Genomic DNA, 24,652 nt, shown 5'->3' with positions numbered 1-24,652 from the left:
ACAAACATCTTTACTTGTTAGTGTTTTCATCTTCTTTAGATAAATACCCAGAGCTGAGATTTCTGGATCATATGGAGTTCTATTTTAGACTTTTGAGGAGCCTCCATAATGTTTTTTGCAGTGGCTGCACTTTTTTGTATTCCTATTGTCAGGCGAGTGTATGTTCCTCGGTTCTGTCTCAGCACAACGAAGATTTGAAGTGACGGACATTAAAGCCCTCGGCAACAGCTCTCGGGTCTTGGACAGAGCGCGTTATAGCTCTCAGGTCTCGAACAGACTGTGTTCTAGCTCTTAGACAAATCAGTGTTACACCTCTGTGTTACACGTTTATTTTATTTAGAAAATAGCAGCAGAATCCATCCTCCAGGGGTGAGGGCAGTTCATTTCAGTTCAGTTCAGTCGCTCAGTCGTGTCCGACTGTTTGCAGCCCCATGAATCACAGCAAGCCAGGACTCCCTGTCCATCACCAACTCCCAGAGTTCACCCATACTCACGTCCTTCTAGTCAGTGATGTCATCCAGCCATCTCATCCTCTGTTGTCCCCTTCTCCTCCTGCCCCCAATCCCTCCCAGCATCAGAGTCTTTTCCAGTGAGTCAACTCTTCGCATGAGGTGGCCAAAGTACTGGAGTTTCAGCTTTAGCATCGTTCCATCCAAAGAAATCCCAGGGCTGATCTCCTTCAGAATGGACTGGTTGGATCTCCTTGCAGTCCAAGGGACTCTCAAGAGTCTTCTCCAACACCACAGTTCAAAGCATCAATTCTTCGGTGCACATCTTTCTTCACAGTCCACTCTCACATCCATACGTGACCACTGGAAAAACCATAGCCTTGACTAGACGGACCCTTGTTGGCAAAGTAATGTCTCTGCTTTTCAATATGTTATCTAGCTTGGTCAAAACTTTCCTTCCAAGGAGTAAGCATCTTTTAATTTCATGGCTGCAGTCACCATCTGCAGTGATTTTGGAGCCCCAAAAAACAAAGTCTGACACTGTTTCCACTGTTTCCCCATCTATTTCCCATGAAGTGATGGGACCATATGCCATGATCTTCGTTTTCTGAATGTGGAGTTTTAAGCCAACTTTTTCACTCTTCACTTTCACTTTCATCAAGAGGCTTTTTAGTTCCTCTTCACTTTCTGCCATAAGGGTGGTATCATCTGCATATCTGAGGTTATTGATATTTCTCCTGGCAATCTTGATTCCAGCTTGTGCTTCTTCCAGCCCAGTGTTTCTCATGAGGTACTCTGCATAGAAGTTAAATAAGTAGGGTGACAATATACAGCCTTGACATACTCCTTTTCCTATTGGAACCAGTCTGTTGTTCCATGTCCAGTTCTAACTGTTGCTTCCTGACCTGCATACAAATTTCTCAGGAGGCAGGTCAGGTGGTCTGGTATATCCATCTCTTTCAGAATTTTCCACAGTTTATTGTGATCCACACAGTCAAAGGCTTTGGCATAGTCAGTAAAGCACAAATAGATGTTTTCCTAGAACTCTCTTGCTTTTTCGATGATCCAGCGGATGTTGGCAATTTGATCTCTGGTTCCTCTGCCTTTTCTAAAACCAGCTTGGACATCTGGAAGTTCACGGTTCACATATTGCTGAAGCCTGGCTTGGAGAATTTTGAGCATTACTTTAATAGCGTGTGAGATGAGTGCAATTGTGCGGTAGTTTGAGCATTCTTTGGCATTGCCTTTCTTTGGGATTGGAATGAAAACTGACTTTTCCAGTCCTGTGGCCACTGCTGAGTTTTCCAAATTTGCTGGCATATTGAGTGCAGCACTTTTACAGCATCATCTTTCAGGATTTGAAATAGCTCAACTGGAATTCCATCACCTCCACTAGCTTTGTTCATAGTGATGCTTTCTAAGGCCCACTTGACTTCACATTCCAGGATATCTGGCTCTAGGTGAGTAATCCCGACCCAAAGATGCAAACCAGTGTGCAAGAGAAAGACAGAGCAAGAGAGAGCCCTTTGGCTCCTCCTTTGGCTCCTCTTTTTATAAGTTTTTTCCTCCCCCTGGGCCTGCCCTATGTAAATTGGGCTAGCCAGGAGTGCTGTTTGTTTTACCTGAGGTCCTCACTCAGGTCTTCAGACCCTCTTTGACCTTCCTTTGTTCTATTTTCGAGGTCTTTTCCCTTCCTTGTCTTTTAGCCCCCGCCATTTTGGACTCCTGTTTCCTATTCTAACTACCTAACATTCCCCCCTCAAGAGATGGAAGGTCAAATTCTTTGGGAATAGGGACACTGAGGGCTTTCTGGCTACTTCCTGCTGAACTGGGACAGCAAGGGGCATTGGGCCTCCGCCTCTTGCTAGTGTCAGGCCTCAGAGTCCTTATAGCGGTGTCCATCTAAGGGTGAGTGATATTTTCCTTTGGCCGGCTCTAGTTTTATATCTTTGTTGAACTGGCACTGCATGTTGTAGCTTTTTGACCTGGTCAGAGACAACCAGTTTAGACAATTGATAATACATGGAACAATCATAACCAGCATCAATATGGCATAACAAGGACTAGTAGGGGCATTAGCCAATTTCAAATTCCCATTGCCAGGATGGCTCAAGTCCCTCCTTATTCAGGGATCAGAAGATTTATCTCTTGCCTGTTTTGGAGTACAGTCTCTACCAAGCTGTGTTGTCTCTTTGGAGCTGTCCTGAGAAATCTTATTTCCAGAAACTAGATTTTGGGGTGTTTATTAGAATGGCACTATTGGTAGTTCTAAATAGGTATCTGAGATCTCTCAGGGGCTCATAGGTATATTGAGTGTCCTCTTCTGTTTTCTTTCATGGCTTAACTCGTGAGTAGTGAATCCAGTAGTCATGTCCTAGTACCTTGACTGCTGTGGGGGTAGAAAGTATTACAGTATAGGTGCCCTTCCGTATGGGCTGGAGTTGAGCCTTTGGGGACCCATCTTACTAGACTTTAATTAGGATTTGAGTCCCTGGAGCATATAGTGGTGACTCTTTAGAATCTTTTGGGTCTTGGTTCATACCCCACAAGTGCATATCCTGTTGGAATTTCCCAGTGGCCATGGTATAAGTCTGGAGGGTCTGAACCTCTGGATCTAAGAAGAGGTCATTGACATAAACAAAAGGTCTCCCATATAGCATCTCATAAGGAGTAAGACTAACTTGTTCCTTAGGGGCAATATGGGTGCAGGGGAGAGCTATTGGTAAAGCCTCTTTCCATCCCAGGAAGGTCTCCTGGGTTATCTTTTTATCGCTGATTTTAAGAATTGGTTGGCTCTTTTGATGTTTCCTAAGGACTGAGGCCTCCAGGCACAATGGAGATAATAAGTAATGCCCAATGCTTTAGAGACCCCTTGGGTGACCTTCAAAGTAAATGATGTCACTTTGCAATGACCTGGGCAGACCAAATCTTGGAATGATTTCATGGAGCAGTTTTTTTACCATCTCCTCAGCCTTTTCAGTCCGGGTGGGAAAGCCTTCAATCCACCCTGTGAATGTATCTATCATGACTAATAGGTATTTTTATCCTTGAGAAACTGGCATCTGGGTGAAATCCATCTATCAGTTCTCTCCTGGGTAGGTCCCATGTCGTTGGATGGGCTGAGCCAGCTGGGGTCTTCTAGCTCCTTGGAGGTTGTTTAATTGGCAAGTGGGACAAGAGGAGACAACTTGCCTTATAGTTGTTTGGAGGCCTGTTCCTCTGAAGGACCTTTCTAGTAATTTTTGGAGGGCCTTTTCTCCTAAATGAGTGGTGGCATGTAAGGAGTTAACCAACTTCCATTGGAGGTTCCCAGGCAGAAGAAGGAGTCCCTCCTTTTGGAACCACCCCATATGATCTTCTTGAAAGCCCTCATTCTTAGCTTTAAGAGTCTCACCATCAGGATATGAAGGAGTTTCTAGCAGATTAGTCTGTGGAACTAGGGTGGCAACCCCTATTAGGTTATTGTTCTGTAATGTTGCTCTCTTAGCTGCCTGATCAGCTGCTTGGTTCCTTCGTGCCACTTCCGTGCTCCCTTTTTGGTGTCCTTTACAGTGGGAGACTGAAACCTCAGTGGGCAGATGGACCGCCTCCAAGAGTCTAAGAATTTGCTCCCCATATTTGATTGGGGACCTTCGGGTGGTCAAGTGGCCCCTTTCTTTCCAAACAGCAGCAGGTGCATGTAGTACCAGAAAGGCATATTTGGAGTCAGTGTAAATGGCTATTCTTTGTCCTTTTTCCAGTTCTAAAGCTTGAGTCAGGGCTATGAGCTGAGCTAATAGGGCTGAAGTACCTGGTGGCAGAGGCTTAGCCTCTATGATCTCAAAATTGGAGACTACTGCATATCCAGCTCTTCTTTTTCCATCTAAGATAAAGCTGTTTCCATCAGTGTACCAGATTTCCTCAGGTTGGTCAGAGGATCTTCCGACAATCCCTCTTGGGGTTTTGTCCAGTGGTCCAAGGTTTCTAGACAAGAGTGAAAGGGGAGAGACCCCTCAGGGGTAGACAGGAGGGTGGCTGGGTTAAGAACCCCACAAGGGGATATAGTGAGGCCTGGATTTTCCACCAGCATTACTTGATATCTGAGGATTCTTTGATCAGACATCCATAAATGGCCTCTCACATGTAGGAGTTGTTTTACTTGGTGGCTGGTAAAAATAGTTTGCCCCCAAAGGAGAGTTTTAAAGCATCTTTTATCATGACTGCAATAGTTGCAATATTTCGAAGGCAGTTGCCAGCCTCAGATGGTTGGATTGACCATCTTGCATAAGTAAGCTACAGGCTGGGGCTCAGATCCCAACCTTTGAATTAACACTCCCAAGGCTATTCCCTCTCTTTCGTGGACATAAAGTTGGAATGCTTTTTCTGGGTCTGGCAACCTTAAAGCAGGTGCCTGAGTTAAGGCTTGTTTTAGTGTAGCCTCTGCCTTCTTTTGAGGAGTTCCCCACATTAGTGGGATTGAATCATCTCGTCCCTTTAAGCTTTCATATAAGGGCTGGGCAATTAGACCATAGATGGGTATCCAGATTCTACAATACCCAGTTAGCCCCAGGAAAGCTCGCAATTCTTTTCGAGTTGTGGGGGAGGGCAACTGGAGGATTCCTTGTACCTGATCAGAGGACAGCCTCCTGGACCCATGTGTAATCTGAACTCCCTGGTAAGTGACCTTTGTCTCAACCATCTGTGCCTTAGCACGGGAGACTTTATATCTCCTTTCTGCCAAAATGTTTAGAACCTGAATTGCATGTTGTTGGGCATTTTTCTCATCTGGAGAGCAGATTAGTAGGTCATCTACGTATTGTAATATTTTCCCATTATGTCCCAGGTCCAGATCTAGGAGATCCCGGCTAAGGGCCTGTCCATACAAGTGGGAGCTATCTCTGAACCCCTGAGGTAATACTGTCCAAGTCATCTGTTGGTGTTTTTCTCCTGGGGCCTCCCACTCAAAGGCAAAAAGGTATTGGGATTCTTTAGCCAGTGGTAAGCAAAAAAATGCATCTTTGAGATCCAAGACTGTAAACCAGTTGGCACTGGGTGGGATTTCACCCAAGATTACATAGGGATTGGGTACTGTGGGTTGGAGGGGGACTATAGCTCATTTATGATCTGGAGATCTTGAACCATTTACCAGGTTCCATCCTTTTTCTTTACTGAGAGGATTGGGGTGTTACATGGTGAATTGGTGGGGACCAATAGCCCACAACAAAGATTTTATTTATTAAAGGCTGTAGTCCCTCCCAAGCCTCTCTTTTGAGGGGATATTGTTTCCGGTTAGGAAACCGAATGGGATCTCGGAGGACAATGATGACCAGTTCAGCTTGGTGGGCTTGTCCAGGAATCCCCTGGTCCCACACCTGGAGGCTAATTTTGTCCTCCCATAGTTTTTGGTCCCTCTCTATTGGAGAAGGTGTAATGGGATTTTCAGTAGTAATCAGGAGCTGTAGGGCTCTAAGGGCTGAAAAGCTTCCCATCACAAGGGTGGTCTCCAGTTTAGTGAGTATATCTCTTTCCAATAAGGGAGTAGGACTCGGGGACCACCAGAAACTGAGGGGAAAATATTTGCCCATCCCAGCAATAAAGAAGTGTTCAAGTGAATCTTTTTGTAATTATTTTTCCTGGAGCACCCAAACTAGTACAGATTTGGGAGGAGAAGGCTCTGCAGTAGGAAGTCAGGACAGAGTAGGCAGCCCCTGTGTCAACCAAGAAATTCTCGGACCTATCTGCCTCATCCAATTGTGCCCTTGGCTCCATCCCCATGGTGGTTATCTGTGACAGGTGGCCTGGCTGGAGTGGACTGCTTCAGTCCTGTTGATCCATCGTGAGGGAAGGCTTGGTGCTTGACCTTGAGGCTCTTGGGTCCCCAGGGGAGAGTGCCGCCCAATGTCCCAGTTGATGGCATTTGTAGCAAACCATTTTAGGAGACTTGTCACGTTTGGACACTCTTTGGCCCAATGCTCCACCTGCCTACAGAGTAGGCATTTGCCTCGTGCCTTGTCCTTTAAGGACTCAGGGTTTGAAATAGAGCTTCCCTAGAGGGCGGCCAGCATCTGGGCATGCCTTGTCTCTTTCCTTCTCTCCCTCTCCTGGGCCTTGGCCTCCTTCTCCTGTTCTCTGTTATAAAAGGTATTGGTGGCCATCTGGACCATCTCATCTAAAGAAGAAGCAGGGTCCTGCTGCTATAGCTGTTGTAACTTAATTTTGATATCTGATGCACACTGGGACAGGAATTTGTCCTTTAAAATCACCTGTCCCTCGTAAGAGTCTAAGTCCAGATTGGTAAACTTTTGGAGGGCCTCTTTTAGCCTTTCCAGAAAGGCAATGGGGTTCTCATTAGGCTCCCGAGTTATTGCTGAGGTTGGGCATAGTCCCACAAGTAATAGGCTTCCTTCTATTTCCATGGGTGGACTTTCTTAGGGGTGAGTCTTTTTGAAGCTTATCCTACCCAGTACTGTTGCAACCTGAGAGCCAGGCGTCCCTGGGTCAGGGTGCAGACCCCCAGGCAGGCTGAGGGGTGTCAGCTTCCTGGAGATTGAATCCACAGGCAGGTCAAGGCGTGAAGGCCTCCTGAGAATTGGGTCCCTGGGCAGGACGAGGTGGAACGACCTCCTGGGACCCCTGGACTGGCAGATCCCTGAGCAGGTTTAGGTGTGACAACCTTTCGAGGACCAGACCCCTAGGCAGGTCAAGGCAGGTTGACCTCCTGGGACCCCCAGACTGGAGTTGGGCATCTCCAAGGTCTCCAGCATGACCAGTGCTGGGTAGGATTAAGAGGTTGTGATTTTAACTCATTGCCAGTTTGTTCACGACAGATAGGAATAGATATCATGATGTAAAGCAATCCAAGCCTGTGCCCTGAGACTGGGAAACAGTGAAACAGTCACAAGCCTTGTCCTCTTACTGTTCTAAGGGATTTAAGTCATTGATTTCTTCCCCTAGTCCTCCTTAAGAGCAAGTTAGGGTGTCTCCACAGGTAAATAATTCGTTGTCATAGACCCACGTTAGGTAATAACGGAAGTAGTGACAAATGAGTGGGTTATCTGGCCCTGTTAGGGACATGAAGGTATTTTAATAATAGGCTGGGTGGAGCAACATTGCCTACAAGGGGGCAGGGTCCTGATTGTAGGAGTTAGTCATTGGCTTAAGAACAAATTTGTCAAGAGGCAACAGACCAAATGTTCCGTAAAAGTGGAGTGGAGATTTGATCCAGGGGTATTATTGTAAATTTAGGAGAATGGTGGTAAGGGTTTGAGCCCAAACGGCCTGCAGGGCTAACTCCCAAAGTGGCAAACATTATCCCTGGAAGTCCAATTGCCTTTGAAGGGATGCCAACTGATGGACTTATAGCAGGCATTGTGTGCCTGTCCCCCACCCTAGGGGGTTCACTGAGAGATGCTGATGTTGCACACTTTGTAGGAAACATGGAAGATGAAGGCTTGAATATCTAGATGGATTGGATATTATACAGTATTTCCCTTCCAAGGGCCAGCTATTTTCTGGTTGTCCCTCCAGAAGATTGTAGAGGTGACATTGTGGGCCTGGGTGGGGCTTAGGAAACGAGCATGAAACAGGAGGGAAGGGGGCAGGGCACGACCTTTGAAAGAAGCACATAGCACAGGGACATAATGTAAATCGATTAAAATCAACTGGGTCCAAGATGACAAGTCAAATTCAAGTAAACCTTAATCCCCAATCTGTAAGCCAAAAGACACACCCAGAGGTGGCAGGACAGCTCTAAGGCACTGTCAAAAGGTGGAGGAGGGGGTGATTCCCCAATGGTTGGGATGATCCTCCCCCTCATCAGCATATGAATTCATTTTGGCTAACAAAACCTAGCCAGGCAGCATTTCATGGACAGAGCCCTTGTCCTCAGCAATGGCCCATGCTCTGAAGAAAACAACAAATCCACGTCTTACTTATTGCTTTGTCTCTCACTGAATTTTTGCAATGAGACATCAGAGCCCGAGCTTCCTTAGGTTCTGAAGCCAGGAATTCTGGGTTTTGGCCGGGCTCAAGTCTCAGAAGAGATCTGAAGGACAGGAGGAAAAAGCAGTGGGAAAACCGTGCCAGGAATCCCCTTCATAGCCTGCCGGAAAATCTGCTAAATATCTGCTAAAAATCTGCTAAATATCTAAAATCTGACCAGTGCTCACAGTTTTCATTGGCCTGATCCTTGGCACAAAGAAGAGTAAGGACAGAAGAACCCCCACCAGCTTGGGTAACAGCTACTGGGGCTCAGCAATAGTGCCTTTGGGACATACCTAAGAGTAGCCTCTCAAGAGTCCCTCAATTGTGCCCACTGCTGCCCATCTGTTCATGGAAGATTTGAGGAAACAAGAAACGAGAGATTGTAAAGGAATTGAGATTTCATTAGGCATATGTCCCTACAGCCATAGGAGCGAGGACCTCCTACCTTAACCAGAGGTCTTCTGGAATCTGAGACTGAGCTGCGTGAGCTTTCTGCTGAGTTCGTTTTTCGCTGTCCCAGTTTCCAGCACAATGGGCCTCTTGTCAGTTCCCTTGAGCTGAGGTTTCTTCGTGTTCTGCTTCTACTGCGGGAGCTTTTGCTGAGTTGGGCTCCTGCTGCTCTTGGCCTCCACCTTGGGGAGGCCACGCGGAGGTTCTTTCAGCCAGGGTAAATCCGAGTCACGGCACCATAGATGTTAGGCGAGTGTATGCTCCTCCGTTCTGTCTCATCAGAACTTTGTTGTGTCTCATCACAACAAAGATTTGAAGTGACAGACATTAAAGCCCTCGGCTTGTCACAGCTCTCAGGTCTTGGACAGACCATGTTATAGCTCTCAGATTTCGAACAGACCATGTTGTAGCTCTTAGAGAAATCAGTGTTGCAGCTCCGTGTTACAGCTCTATTTTATTTAGAAAATAGAAGAAGAATCCATCCTCCAGACAAAGGCATGCCGACCCAAAGACGAGAACCAGCGGGCGGGAGAAAGAGATAGAGAAAGAGAGAGAGAGAGAGAGACAGCCCTTTGGCTCCTCCTTTGGCTCCTCTTTTTATATGTTTTTTCCTCCCCCTGGGACTGCCCTATGTAAACTGGGCTAGACAGGAATGCTGTTTGTTCTACCTGAGGTCCTCACTCAGGTCCTCGGACCTTCCTTTGACCTTGCTTTGTTCTATTTTCATGGGCTTTCCCCTTCCTTGTCTTTTAGCCACCTCCATTTTGGACTCCTGTGTCCTATTCTAACTACCTAACACTATCAATAGTGCATGAGGTTCCCTTTTCTCCACTTCCTCACAACACTTGTTTCTTGGCTTTTTGATGTAGTCATTGTAAGGTAAAGGAACTAGAGAAGGCAAGGTTCGGAGAAAGAACAAGACCGATACTCTACAGAAACAGGTCACCTTTAATAAGGTGAGAAGGTGCAACAGTCAGACCAGGGGAACTGCTGCACTAAGTCAAGAAGAGAGTGGTATATATGGAAAACATATGTATGCAGAGATATATTGTTTTGAGGGGGTCTGTTTTTCCTCAAGATTGCTTTTGATTAGTTCACTTTCAACAACTGGGGCAAGGAATTCCTGAGACGGGCCACAGACTGGGATCGGCTGGGAGCTGAACATAACCAATCTTCATGTTGATTCCTTTCTTCGGGTAGAAAGTTCTTTATTCTGTATTAAATGGTGGGGAGGACCTGGAGAGGAGTTTTAACTCCAGGCTATTTTGAGCCATGTAGCTTTCCTTCATTGCAGACCCTAAGGAATATATAGAAAGAGACAGAGATGGGCATTGTCAATGTTCAGGGCTTCTCCATGCTGGTAAATGAGGGGTGGGGGCTTGTGGTCTGGGAGGAAGGAAGTCTAAGGCCCGTAATGTTGATTTTCTATTCTAGCTGCCAGGGTCTCGAGCAGAAGAACAATCTTGACTTGATCTCGAGAAATGGCTCGAATTCAGTCCTGGAGGAATCCCTGGAAAGATTAAAGAAACAAGGTCCAAATGTGAATAGGAGGATAATGAATATGAATGGTCCAAGAAGGGGCAAAACCCAAGGCATCCGGTTCCAATCCGCCAACCATGACTGTAGAGGTTGCTTAATCTCTGGCCAATTTGACAGGCTCGATTTGTAAGGTGTTTTGCAGCTTCCTGGAAAACACCCGACTGGTTGGCATAGAAGCAGCAGGATTCATCCAGAGAAAGGCACAACTGCCCCCCACCCCCCATCTCCTTTTCTACAGTGGGTAGATCTCATCCCCTTCTATTTTGTAACACTAGAGCCGCCAAGGAATCGAGTTGATTTTGAATAGTTATTAGAACTTGGGATCCTTCCTGGAGGCTGTCTGATAGGTCTTTAGATAGTGCCTTGTAGTTTCGGATGGAGGTGGTAAGGCCGGCAGTTCCAGTTCCAATTCCAGCCACTATTCCTAGTCCCACTAAGAGAGGAATAAATGAATGGCTCGCTTCGTTTGCTTGCGAATGAAAGGAATAGGTAGGGGTTGATCATTGGGGGCTATAAAAATGTTAGGACTGGAATATATCAGGGTGCAGGTTCCAGTCCAATTAGTAGGTAAACAGAGGTATGTAGATGCCGCACACAAGAACAACAGGCCAGGTGTCTCAATACAACAGCTGAAGTCGATGGCGAAGAGGAGTCAAGGGAAAGGGGGTTAGATCATTCGTTCAAGAATGGTCAGGGACCCTGCTATGGTGGCCCCAACGATGGGAAAAGTGGAGGACTATGCTGAGGGAAATCATCCTATAAAGGTTAAAGATTGTCCTGTGGGACCAGAAATATTATATATAGCCTTTCCAGTGGCAAAGAGTAAAGTGAAGGTATGGTTACACATGGGTTTAGGGATTATGCCCAAGGATTGGTCATATGAACTGTTTTGGGAATTTCTAAATATGCAAAAAGGAGCTGGTTGTAATAGTCTTACTTTCTAGGTGATAGGGCCTCATATTGGAGGTTTTCTGTTGTAGGAGGGAAGGTCAGTGAGTAAAGATTCTAAGAGTTGGTCCGAATTCCAGATTTGATCACTCTTGTGAAGATGTTTAAGATGTTTAAGATGAGATGAATAAAGGCTCCCCATGATATGAGTGGTATAAGGATATGTTACCAGTGGTCCAGTCGAGGATGGATATGGGGAGGGCTGAATCTCCCAAGGAGTTATGGATGGATATATCCAGCGGTCTTTAGCCAATCGTGGGTTAGAAGCATTGAGAGTATGGGTTAAATTAAGGGTCCAGAATAGATAGTTGTGGTTAGGGTTTTGAAAGAGTTCTTGGGTCAGAGGAAAGAAAAAAGATAAGATGACGCTAACCAACATTTGGGTAAGTAAATATAAGATAGACTACTATGCACAATTGCACTCATCTCACACCCTAGCAAAGTATTGCTCAAAATTCTCCAAGCCAGGCTTCAGCAATACTTGAACTTCCAGATGTTCAAGGTGGTTTTACAAAAGGCAAAGGAAGCAGAAATCAAATTGCCAACATTTGCTGGATCATGGAAAAAGCAAGAGAGTTCCAGAAAAACATCTATTTCTGCTTTGTTGACTCTGCCAAAGCCTTTGACTGTGTGGATCACAATAAACTGTGGAAAATTCTTCAAGAGATGGGAATACCAGGCCACCTGACCTGCCTCTTGAGAAACCTGTATGCAGGTCAGGAAGCAACAGTTAGAACTGGACATGGAAAAACAGGCTGGTTCCAAATAGGAAAAGGAGTATGTCAAGGCTCTATATTGTCACTCTGCTTATTTAACTTCTATGTAGAGTACATCATGAGAAATGCTGGGCTGGAAGAAGCACAAGCTGGAATCAAGATTGCTGGGAGAAATATCAATAACCTCAGATATGCAGATGGCACCACCCTTATGGCAGAAAATGAAGAAGAACTAAAAAGCCTCTTGATGAAAGTGAATGAGGAGAGTGAAAAAGCTTAACTGAGCTGGACTGACTATGGAGAAAAATTGGATTTCAAAAGGGTAAAAGTTATAAATGGTTCCCTGCAGCCACAGGGTGAAGATGTAATGTTCAACGTGTTCAAATGTGGATCCTTGAGGACTCGAGATCCCAGATACCTGCAGGAAGTTGGTCCAGAAATAATTGTAACTGTGAAACCGACAGGCTTATCCGTCGGTGGAAGCCATGAGAACTTTAGAGTTGTAGGGTCTGTGTGAGAAACTTGATAAGTATTAGTCTGTAAGCATTCTCATCATTGGGCTGCATAACCTTTTTTAGCTGAGTGATGTGCTCCCAAGGGGTGATTTCTTTTAATTTTGCAGCGGTAGGGGTCAGCAGAATTACCATGTAGGGTCCTTGCCATTTAGGGGTTAGATCTGAGCGGAACTGAACTGTCATAAAGACTTTGTCTCCTATTTGGAGCGATGGGTATGGAAGATTGGAGAGTGGTCGAGGTCATCCATATGTTGCCAAAGGGCATCTCGTATCTGGGCAAGTAAGGGAAAAGGAAGGTGGGATGGCAGTTTGGGACCGTCCTGGGAAGGGAGGGTCCTAAAGGTACTATCAGCCTCTGATACATGGCCTCGAATGGACTGATATTTAGAGGGTTTTTTGGTAAGGCCTGGACCTTTAAGAGGGCTAAAGGGAGGAGTTTAGTCCAATCTTGATGAAGTTCGATTGTTAATTTGGTCAGAGTTTCATTTAGGACTCGCTTGGCTCTCTCAACCTTACCGGAGGACTGGGGTGATAAGGAATGTGAAACCTCCAAGGAATTTGAGGCCTTGTGCAATATTTTGGCTGATTTGGGTCATTTCATTAATCTATGTGTCTGTTTTTGCTCCAATACCATACTGTCTTGATTACTGTTGATACTGTTTTGATTACAGACAGCATAATTCCTCCCACTTTGTTCTTTCTCAAAATTGTTTTGGCTTCTCAAAATCTTTTGTGTTTCCATACAAATTTTTAAAGTTATTTCTTCTAATTCTTCTAAAATGCCATTGGTAATTTGATAGGGATTGCATTGAATATGTAAATCACCTTGGGTAGTATGGTCATTTTATCAATATTAATTCTTCCAATTCAAGAACGTGATATGTCTTTCTATCTCTTTGTGTTGTCTTCAATTTCTTTCATCAATGTGGTATAGTTTTTGGAGTCCAGGTCTTTCATCCCCTTTAGGTAGGCTTACCCCTAGGTATTTCTTTCTTTTTTATGAAAAGATAAATGGGATTGTTTCCTTAATTTCTCTTTTTGATAGTTCTTTGTTAGTGTATAGAAATGCAACAGATTTCTCTGTATTAATTTTGTATCCTGCTCTTCACTGACCTCCCTGATGAGCTCTAGTAGTTTTCTTTAGGATTTGCTATATATAGTATCAAGTCATTTGCAAACACTGATGGTTTCTTCTCCCTTTCTGATATGGATTACTTTTATTTCTTTTTCTTCTCTGATTACTGTGGCTAGGACTTCCAAAACTATGTTCAGCCAAAGTGGCAAGAGTGGGCATTATCAACCTGCTCCTGATCCTAGACTCAGTGATTTCAGCTTTTCACTGTTGACTATGATGTTTGCTATGGGTTTGTCATTGTTGTTAGTTAGTCACTAAGTCATATCCAACTCTTTTTGGGACCCCGTGGACTTTAGCTGCCAGGCTCTTCTGTCCGTGAGACTTCCCAGGCAAGAACACCTGTAGTGGGTAGCCATTCCCTTCTCCAAGAGATCTTCCCCACCCAGAGATTGAACCCAAATCTCTTGCATTGGCAGGTGGCTTCTTTCCCACTGAGCCACCAGGAAAGCCCAAGGTTTGTCATATATGGCCTTTATTGTGTTGAGGTAGACATTACTTTGTCAACAAAGGTCCATCTAATCAAGGCTATGGTTTTTTCAGTGGTCATGTGTGGATGTGAGAGTTGGACTATAAAGAACGCTGAGCCCCAACGAATTGATGCTTTTGCACTGTGGTATTGGAGAAGACTCTTGAGAGTCTCTTGGACTGCAAGGAGATCCAACCATTCCATTCTAAAGGAAATCAGTCCTGAATATTCATTGGAAGGACTGATGTTGAAGCTGAAACTCCAATACTTTGGCCACCTGATGCAAAGAGCTGACTGATTTGAAAAGACCCTGATGCTGGGAAAGATTGAAGGCAGGAGGAAAAGGGGACGACAGAGGATGAGATGGTTGGATGGCATCACCAACTCAATGGACATGGTTTTGGGTGGACTCCAGAAGTTGGTGCTGCATAGGGAGGCCTGGTGTGCTGCGGTTCATGGGGTTGCAAAGAGTCGGACACAATTGAGTGACTGAACTGAACTGAACTGATGTTCCCTTTATGTCCACTTCTTGGAGATTTTTTATTATAAATGGATGCTGGATTTTATCAAAAACTTTTTCTACATCTATTGAGATAATTGGATGTTTTTTTATTTTTCAATTTGCTAACATGGTATATCACACTGATTGGTTTGCAGAAATTGAAAAATCCTCATATCCCTAGGATGAATCCCACTTGATCCCAGTATAAGGCCCTTTTAACGTATTATTTGATTTGGTTTGCTAATTTTTTTAATTTTACTATTCATAAGACTGAAGAGAAAGAGCAAATATTGGCTACAAACAATGAACAAAAGACAAATGCAAACAGCAGCTAACATTTCCGAATTTCTAGACTTAAGTTCTAAAAGGATGTCAACACTCAGGACACTATGACATGGAATCATGATGTCAATCACCTCAAAACAGAAATCTAGCTCATGAGAAACTGCTTTGCTTTAATAACAGAAAGGCATTTTTCATGATGGGCAGAGCTCTCCCCAAAGAGAAGCAACACTTGCAATTTATGGAGCCAACAAAAAAGATATTTTAAAAGTGTCCCACTCCTTAATCAGCTATACTCCAATACAAAATATAAAACAAATGTTTTTAAGTCTCCCCTTTTAATAGGTTCTCTACTCATAAGTTTTGCTTTTCATGAATACTTTAACGTTTTAGAATGTTGTTGTTGTTCAGTCACTAAGTGGTGTCTGACCCTTTCCAACCCTATGGACTGCAGCATGCCAGGCTTCCCTGTCCATCACCAACTCCCGGAGCTTGCTCAAACTCATGTCCAATGAGTTGGTAATGCCATCCAACCATCTCATCCTCTTCTCCTTCCCCTCCTGCTTTCAATCTTTCCCAGCATCAGGGTCTTTCTCAATGAGTTAGCTCTTTGCATCAGGTGGCCAAAGTATTGGAACTTCAGCCTCAGTATCAATCCCTCTCATAACTATTTAGAATTGATTTCCTTTAGGATTGACTTGTTTGATCTCCTTGCAGTCCAAGGAACTCTTAAGAGTCTTCTCTAACACCACAGTTCAAAAACATCAGTTCTTTGGCACTCAGCCTTCTTTATGATCCAACTCTCACATCCATACATGACTACTGGAAAAACCAGTAGTCATTTTAGAATGTAGGAGCGGGTTAAAATTAATGTTGCATTTTTGCTATTTTTATCTCATTTGTTTAAAATAGTGTGCTATTCATTTTCACATAAACTAGTCTCCTAGTCCTAGCTTTGGAAAATCTATTTTCTTCACCCATAAAAGTCTAGATACAGAACTTTAAGCTTTCAATGTTGGGCGTACTTGCTTTTGAAAAGGAAATATTGCTATGCCACAACCTGTGATCAGCTATCATAAATAATTCACCCACAGAATCTGGGTTGTATGAATGTGATGCTTCTAAATCCTCTTACATAATAGTTTTAGAGGATCCAAAGAGCCTGCAATGCAGGAGACCCGAGTTCAATCCCTGGGTTGGGAAGACATCCTAGAGAAGGGCATGGCAACCCACTCCAGTATTCTTGCATGGAGAATTCCATGGACAGAGGAGCCTGGCGGGCTACAGTCCATGGGGTCGCAAAAAGTTGGACATGATTGAGTGACTTTCACTTTCACCTTGTTTCATAGAGTTGAAAGCTGTCACTGTCATCAGTATTCTTTGTATATCAATAGGGTGCATAGCAGTAAGCTTTCACTCTGTTTTCACTAAAAACATCTGCAGATTAATTATTGATGTTCTTTATGAAGCAGACTACACTTATGTTCATTCTTTTCCATTGGTTACAATAAATTTTTCTTGCTGAGTAAATAAAGACGACCAGCAGCTTCTCAATATGCAAAAGACTGTCAATTCCCAGTTGACCCTTGCTAAAATATCATGGGAAGGAAAAAACAACTCACTGCTAAATAAATAAATTCTTAAGGGAAGCTGTCAATCATGCCTTTTTGCAATCTATCCTGAACAATTTGCTTCAGGCTCATTTAAAAGGCTACATATGGGCTTCCCTGGTGGCTCAGTGGTAAAGAATCCTCCTGCCAATACAAGAGACACAGGTTCCATCCCTAGTCTGGGAGGATCTCACATACTGCAGAGCAACTAAGCCTGTGTGCCACAAGTACTGACCTTGTGCTCTAGAGCTCCTGTGCCACAACTAATGAAGCCCACGTGCCCTAGAGCCCATGCTTCCCAGCAAGACAAACCCACACTCCCTGCAACTGGAGATTAGCTCTACTCTCTGCAACTAGAGAAAAGCCCAGGTGCAGCAGCAAAGACCGAGTGCAGCCAAATAAAAAAAAGTAAAGGCTACACAAAATTACCCAGCCAGCATTTTACCTTTTGCCTGGCCAACTCGTTACTCACTGCTCATCAGATACAGCAGTTTAGGACAGATTCCATGGGAAGCACACAGCGCTTAATGGGAAGAAGTCCTCAGAAACAGGGACAGGTAGGGATCACAGAAGAGACAGGGAGGATTCTCATTGTGCCGGCTGATTTTGAGGAGTTTTCTTACCTACTTACCCTAACAAAAAGGCTGACTAAAAGCATCAAATGTATCATCAAGAGTGTTCTGTATAAAGTTGGGCTGGCTGGTAGGATTTTGCAAACCTGCTTAGCCATTAGACTCTTGGTAAGACTTTGCCTGAGATGAATTGTCAGAGACCTGACTGCCATCTGGGGGTGGCGGGGCACAGTGGTCAGGGAAGACAAGGACTAGGGAAGCCCAAAGTGAGCACAAACTTGTCTAATTACTAACCTGCACTCAGGAAGCCTCTTGACCTGCTCTTGCAGGAGCAGACACAGTATTCTTTCCCTACATCCATTCTACTCCCTCTCTAGGGAACCCTGCCAAACAGGCTCCAGGACTTCTCATGTAAATGCCATCTTTACCCCTTCACCTCCTGAGGAAGGAAGAGTCCAGATACTTATCTCCTAAAACAAGATGGTCATTAAATCTGGGTGCTACTCCCCAATTGGAGAAGACTCTTGAGAATCCCTTGGACTGCAAGGAGATCCAACCAGTCCATCCTAAAGGAGATCAGTCCTGGGTGTTCTTTGGAAGGAATGATGCTAAAGCTGAAACTCCAGTACTTTGGCCACCTCATGTGAAGAGTTGACTCATTGGAAAAGACTCTGATGCTGGGAGGGATTGGGGGCAGGAGGAGAAGAGGATGACAGAGGATGAGATGGCTGGATGGCATCACCGACTCGATGGACGTGAGTTTGAGTGAACTCCAGGAGTTGGTGATGAACAGGGAGGCCTGGCATGCTGCGATTCATGGGGTCACAAAGAGTTGGACATGACTGAGCCACTGAACTACAGTTCAATTCAACAGATACTCATTTAATTCCATATGTGCAAGAAAGCTGAAAACCTCGGTAGTTTCTTCTTTTTGATTATGCCTAACTAAAAGCTCTGCTGCATTTATGTATCAATGATGGCCATCAGCTTCAAAGGCACAGTTCTGTCCAGCCAAAAGGCCAAAATCTCCATGGGGGGCAATTTCCAGGTCCACGGCACAAAATGCTGCACATCTGAAATTTTAAACAACTGGCTAGACAGTATTCCTTTCTTCCATCTACTTTCTCAATCACTGGAAAAGCTCAGACCACTGGAACATAGATATCTTTCAAATTTTGAGAGTCTTCCACAAAAGTCATTCTTCACATACACTGTAAAAGAGATTTTCCTCTTCATTTCTCCAGTACTCTCCCTGGACCAGGGAGTCCCTCACAGAGGGATTGCACTTAGCCAGCAGAACCTGGATGCCAAAGGCTTCATAAACCCTGAGAACTTCTTTCATCACGTGGATCCCTGCTGGATCTAAAAGCTGTATTGCACTGCAGTCAGTCACGATGGTGTGGAACTCTAAGGAATGGGAAAGTCGCACTGAAACTTCATCCTGGAATCCACTGAGAGCGGCTATTTCCCTTTTGATCTTTTTCTTTGCTACCTTCTTCTGAGCTGCCTATGAAATGATTGGATGGCATCACCGGTTCAATGGACATGAGTTTCAGCAAGCTCTGGGATTTGGTGATGGACAGGGAGGCCTGGCGGGCTGCAGTCCATGGGGTCGCAAAGAGTCGGACGCAACTGAGCGACTGAACTTAACTGAAGTTACTAAGACTGGATTGGGGGGGGGTGGGTAGTTTATAAAGAAGATTTAAAATATTCTCTGTTCATGTAATAGAGAGCGGATTCAAAGTGGACAACCTTGATGGCTGACTTAGCCTGACAGGTCTTGTAGGCAGACATGGATTCAAAGATTTCAGGCTCTTTTGTTGGGCCAAGCAATGAAGTCTTTGACTTCTGAGTGTAGAGGATGAGCGAAAACAAGAAAAACCAACTCCAATAAGCAGGCCTATTTCAGTACTTGGTTCAGAGGACAGCACAGTACCAAATAATATAACTGTATCCATTCGGTTAATCCTCCACATCGTCCATGGAATTCTCTAGGCCAGGATACTAGAGTGGGTAGCCGTTCCCTTCTCCAGGGGATCTTCTAACCCCAGGGATTGAACAGGAGTCTCCTGCATCACAGGCGGATCCTTTACCAGCTGAGCTTCCAGGAAAGCACCACATCTTGGGCAGATTCTTAAATTTACTTAGGGCTCTCCAGGGATTTGGCTTTCAAGGTGGCACTAGTGATAAAGAATGCACCTGCCAATGCAGGAGACTTAAGAGATGCAGGGTGTAATCCTGAGTCAGGAAGATCCCCTGGAGGAGGGCATGGCAACCCACTCCGGTATTGTTGCCTGGAGAAGTCCCATGGACAGAGGAGCCTGGTGGGCTACAGTCCATGGGGTCACAAAGAGTCGGATATGACTGAGCTTCTAACACTTTCACTTTCACTAATGAATAATCCCCACCATTACTCCAATGGAGTCTGAGTCCAGGGAGATACTTGGCCTGAGATGTAACAGCTGTGAAGGAGGCACAGGTGACAAATCCACTCAGCAAGGCATCTGAGAGAGAGACTGAAACAAAGCCCACTTGATAGAGCACATTGCTGCCTGAAAAACTCCAACCTTAAAGGTGACCATACTGTCAACTATAATGTCATAGCTACTTGTGTTACATATCTTGCCTGATGTCTGGCTTAATAGTGTGCTCCCACCTGAAACCATTCCCAAAGAAGGAGCAACATGGGCAGTGTCACTGCCAGCTCTGTACAATTCTCAGTCAACTACAGCTGACTGGTCATAAGGCACAACACTCCAAAGATGCCCACAGAGATGTGATGGAGGTCCCCAGTAGGAAGTAAACTGAGCCAACAAAAAAAGATGTGTGTAGACCATCGGTATTTTCCTGGCCAGCCAAGAGAGAATAAGCAGTGGGCTGGGGCACCAACAAGATGCCCCCAGTCAAGCCAGACATCACATCTCCTAAAATGTTTTCCTCCAGATTACATTTTGGGGGCAACTGCAAAACAGGAAGGAAACCAAAAATGATATTTTGGGGTTTGGTTGGATTGCACTGGAAATTGTAGGTTTTTGTGGCAAATTGCCTGAAGTTGGTATCTGGTTTCTCTTAAGGCTCCAAGTGGACCCTAGGATAAGGTCTGCAATGATCATTGGTCTCAAATTGCTGAAAGTTGTTACGTGATTCCTCTTCATGCTCCAGGGGGGATCCTACATGAGACCTGTATTGGTTATTTCCTTTAACTGAGTCCTCAGATGAAAGGTTATCTTGCTTTTTATTTTTCAAAGACATTTCTGGAGATAGATGTTCCAGCCTCGCTGAGCAAGAAATCAGATTGGCGAATTCACATAGGAGCTCTTCATCTCTCAATGCAACTGGTGCAGGACTCTCTTCTCACTTTCTACCTTCAGGCCAAGCTAGTTTGAGTGCATTCCTTCTACTTTGGAATAGCTCTCTGTGATTTCCGAGTCAAGAGACTTTTCCAAACTGCTTGATTCTGGGCCACCCACACACAACCTGCCTTCAAGGAGCGTCTTCCACCATGGCGGGACTGAGGGGATAAGGTGGTGTGGGCAGAGGCAGCCCACCTCCAGGCCAGCGTCCCTTTAACCCATCGACCCCTTGCCCACCCATTGCCTGGTCCCTGGAAGAGGAGGGCCCAGCCAGGCAGGGCAGGGGAGTGGCATGCAGGCACCATCTAGGAGGTGCAGAAGGTGACTCTAGAGTGAAAGCCCAGCATGCTTTGTTGATATTTTGTTGAGGACATTTGCATATATGTTCATCAGCGATATTGGCCTATACTTTTCTTTTTGTGTGTTATCTTTTCTGATTTTGATATCAGAGTGATGCTGGCCTCATACAATGAGTTCAGAAGTATTTCTTCCCCGGCAATTTTTAAAAATCATTTGAGGAGGATAGCTGTTAACATTTTCTTTTCTTTTTTAACATTTTCCTAAATGTTTGGTAGAATTCACTTGTGAAGCCATCTGGTCCTGGACTTTGTTTCTTGGTCTGAATAACACATTCAGTTTCATAATTAGTTATTGTGAAAGTGAAAGTTGCTCGGATGTGTCCAAGTCTTTGTGAACCCATGGACTATACAGTCCAAGGAATTCTCCAGGCCAGAATACTGTAGTGGGTAGCCATTTCCTTCTCCAGGGGATCTTCTCGACCCTGGTCTCCTGCATTGCGGGTGGATTCTTTACCAGTATCCCCACCTGTCAAGTGGGAGACCTGGTTAGATTTTCCAATACGGAGACTATAGAACTGGTTATTGGTCTATTCATATATTTGATTTTTTTCCTGGTTCACTGTTGGGAGATTGTACCTTTCTAAGAATTTGTCCACTTCTTCCATGTTGTTCATTTTATTGGCAAGATTGTTTTAGCTATCCAGGGTCATTTGTGTTCCCATACAAATAGTAAAATTTTGTGCTTTAATTCTGTGAGAAATGCCATTGGTTATTTGATAGAAATTGCATTGAGTCTGTAGATTACTTTGGATAGTATAGAACACTATCATGACAGACATTTTCACAATATTGATTCTTCCAATCCATGAACATATATATATATACAGTTGCCTCCTGCCTCCCTGGGCGGCTCTCCAAGATCAGCAAATGGGTCTCCCTTAGGCTTCTGTCATATCACTGCTTCTGCACTGGGTCTCAGAGCATGAGAGATTTTGTCCATGCCCTTTGAGAATGGGGTCTCTGCTTTCCATGCCTTCTCGCTCTCCAATGCGTAAGTCCTGTGGCCTTCAAAGTTGCATGTTTTGGGGCTACTCAGGTGGCTCCAGAGAAGGCAATGGCAACCCACTCCAGTACACTTGCCTGGAAAATCCCATGGACAGAGGGGTGGCTGCAGTCCATGGGGTCGCTAGGAGTCGGACACGACTGAGCGACTTCACTTTCACTTTTCACTTTCATGCATTGGAGAAGGAAATGGCAACCCACTCCAGTGTTCTTGCCTGGAGAATCCCAGGGATGGGGGAGCCTGGTGGGCTGCCGTCTATGGGGTCGCACAGAGTCGGACATGACTGAAGCGACTTAGCAGCAGCAGCAGCAGGTGGCTCAGTCATAAAGAATCTGCCTGCAATGCAGAACACGTGCGTTCGATCCCTGGGTCAGGAAGATGCCCCGGAGAAGGGAATGGCTACCCACTCAAGGATTCTTGCCTGGAGAATCCCATGGACAGAGGACCCTGAGGGGCTACAGTCTATGGGGTCACAAAGAGCCAGCCACAACCTAGCAATGACACAACAAAGTCAGATATTTGGGGGGCTCACCTTTCTAGTGCAGGACACCCCCCCTCCAGGGAGCCTGAAGTGGAGCCCAATCCCTTGATCCTTGCGGAAAACCTCTGTTGTTGTGATTATCTTCCCATTTGCAAGTCACCTACCTAGGGATGCGGATCTTGACCTTACTCCCTCCTGTCTGTCTTGTTGTGGTTCCTTCTTTTTACCTTTAGCCGTGGAAAATCTTTTCTACTAGTTCTTAGATGACAGTTACTTTCTGCTGCTGCTGCTGCATCACTTTAGTCGTGTCCAACTCTGTGCGACCCCATAGACGGCAGCCCATGAGGCTTCCCCGTCCCTGGGTTTCTCCAGGCAAGAACACTGCAGTGGGTTGCCATTTCCTTCTCCAATGCCTGAAAGTGAAAAGTGAAAGTGAAGTCGCTCAGTCGTGTCCGACTCTAGCGACCCCATGGACTGCAGCCTACCAGGCTCCTCCGTCCATGGGATTTTTTAGGCAAAAGTACTGGAGTGGGGTGCCATTGCTGCTTATAATTCTAGTGTGCCCATAGGAGGAGTTACGCTCAGGGTCTTCCTACCCTGCCATCTTGGCCACACTCTGAGCGTCAGCACTCTGGTTTTGACCCAGTAGTTTTTTCTCGACTTTCACAGCATGACCCATCTTGTTTCCCTCCCTTTTGTAATCTCTGCATGGCCTAGTATGGTAGTGACTAGGCAGGTGTGGCCATTCAAATGTAACTTTCAATTAGACAATTTGGAATAAAATTTAAAATTCAGTTCTTCAATTACACTTCTTACATTTCATGAGCTCAATAACCCATGTGGCTCAGGGCAACCATACAGAACCACATAAAACAGTTTCATCTTTGCAAAGAATTCTAACTCTCCTAGATGATCACGGGGGCAGCAGGTCTTTTGGGTGAGTTTGGATGGCTCCTCCCTCACTTCCTGTCTCCTCCTGCCTCCTCCTTTTAATAGCTTTGCATCACCTCCTGGTTCAGCCTTGTCTTCAAAGTAAGAGAAGGAGCAGGCCCCAGATTTTCTAGGTAAGGGAAGAGGTGTGTTTGTGGGGGTAAGAGGGAAGGAGGGAAATGTGTGATTTGATGGACAAGGACTCCTCCCCTGGATCTGTATCTTAAACCTCCTTGCAAACTTGCTCTCAGAATATATTTCTCATTGGGTTTCTGTTTGCTGTTTTTGATGATTTTAGGCTGCAATCTGTTTTGAAGGCTGAGCCCTACAAATTGATGCCTCTTTCCATGGTGATGGCTCAGAGGATACTTGTACAAACAAATGATTCCTCTCACCATTCATAGAATTTATAAGAAAACTTGAAGTTTTCAGGGTTAGCATTGACCAAGCAGACAGAATTCATTCTGTGGGAAGCTGGTGTTGAGAAGAGCTCGAGGAGATGTAAGAGGCACAGCTCAGCACTTCCCCTGTTGCAAAACCAGCACGCAGAGCAGGACCAGTGAGTCTGTTACCCAGTTAACTCTCTGCTCAGAGCTGCCCCTTTGGACCTGCCTCCTCAGGGACAGTCTCTTCCTGGGCCTCACCCCGAGTTGGGGAAGAGAAACTTTTAGAAGACAGGAGGAGGGAGATGCCAGCCCATGTTACTGTCTACCATTCAGGAGAAGCAGGGGACCCACTGATGCTTGTTCCTTAAACAGTAGGAGGAGAATTCAGCCATCCAGTGTCAGTGTGTAGACAAGGTCAGTCCTCTGGTTTAATATCTGAACTAGGATAAACAGACCAGCATTAAAGAATGCTGAAGCAGAGTCCACAGACTGGACAGCAGACTTTAAGAAATAACCCAAACCTTGTGTGTTCCTATTTCTGGTATCTTACTCCTTCTCCTAACACCCACAACCAACATCAACTTTATGAACAAAGCTTATTCTTTAAAATTTGGTGATTTCAGTTCCCAGTTTAACAGAAGCTGTTTCCTACTCTTATTCCTAATCGACTTTCAAAAGAAAGTGTTTCAAATTTGTATTTGATGCATTCCTACCAGATGACTCTATCTTTAGCAAATAGCATTTTCAGCCTGTTCTAGTTAAAATCTGCTCTGCTAAGAATTCTTCAAATGGCTTTCTCCATTGCCCAACCTTAGTAGGTAGTGATAAAAGAAAGCATCTAAAATGTAATGTAATGTTTCAAGAGCAATGTGGTTTTAACAAGGAGTTTTTTCACAGCCAGATGCAAGCGAGATATAAAGCTCAATCACAGAGGAGGCAAGAAACAGTGGGGTATTTTTTAATCAATTAATTCATTAAACAAATAGTTTTTGAG

The 24,652-nt window shown here is 44.9% G+C and overlaps 1 protein-coding gene and 1 pseudogene across 3 annotated transcripts in view; one reads left to right on the top strand and one right to left on the bottom strand.

The window, feature by feature from the left end:
- Positions 1-24,652, top strand: part of LOC147373462 (GTPase IMAP family member 4-like) — a 79,199-nt gene that overhangs the window by 48,692 nt on the left and 5,855 nt on the right. Inside the window, exon 1 of one of the 3 annotated variants that reach the window (XM_086398190.1) lies at positions 23,360-23,406. The exons of the other annotated variants lie outside the window; for them this stretch is intronic. The gene's annotated coding sequence lies outside the window, so the exon portion shown is untranslated. Of the gene's footprint in view, positions 1-23,359; positions 23,407-24,652 lie in introns of those variants that run through there. 3 annotated transcript variants of the gene reach the window in all.
- Positions 18,342-20,487, bottom strand: LOC147373463 (sulfate transporter pseudogene; annotated as a pseudogene).

This window comes from Bos grunniens, chromosome 4, assembly GCF_055505025.1.
Source record: "Bos grunniens cultivar Pamir isolate PY7600 chromosome 4, Bosgru_T2T1.0, whole genome shotgun sequence".
NCBI lineage: Eukaryota > Metazoa > Chordata > Mammalia > Artiodactyla > Bovidae > Bos > Bos grunniens.
The sequence above is the reverse complement of the archived record's forward strand: the minus strand, read 5'-3'. Positions and strand labels throughout refer to the sequence as shown.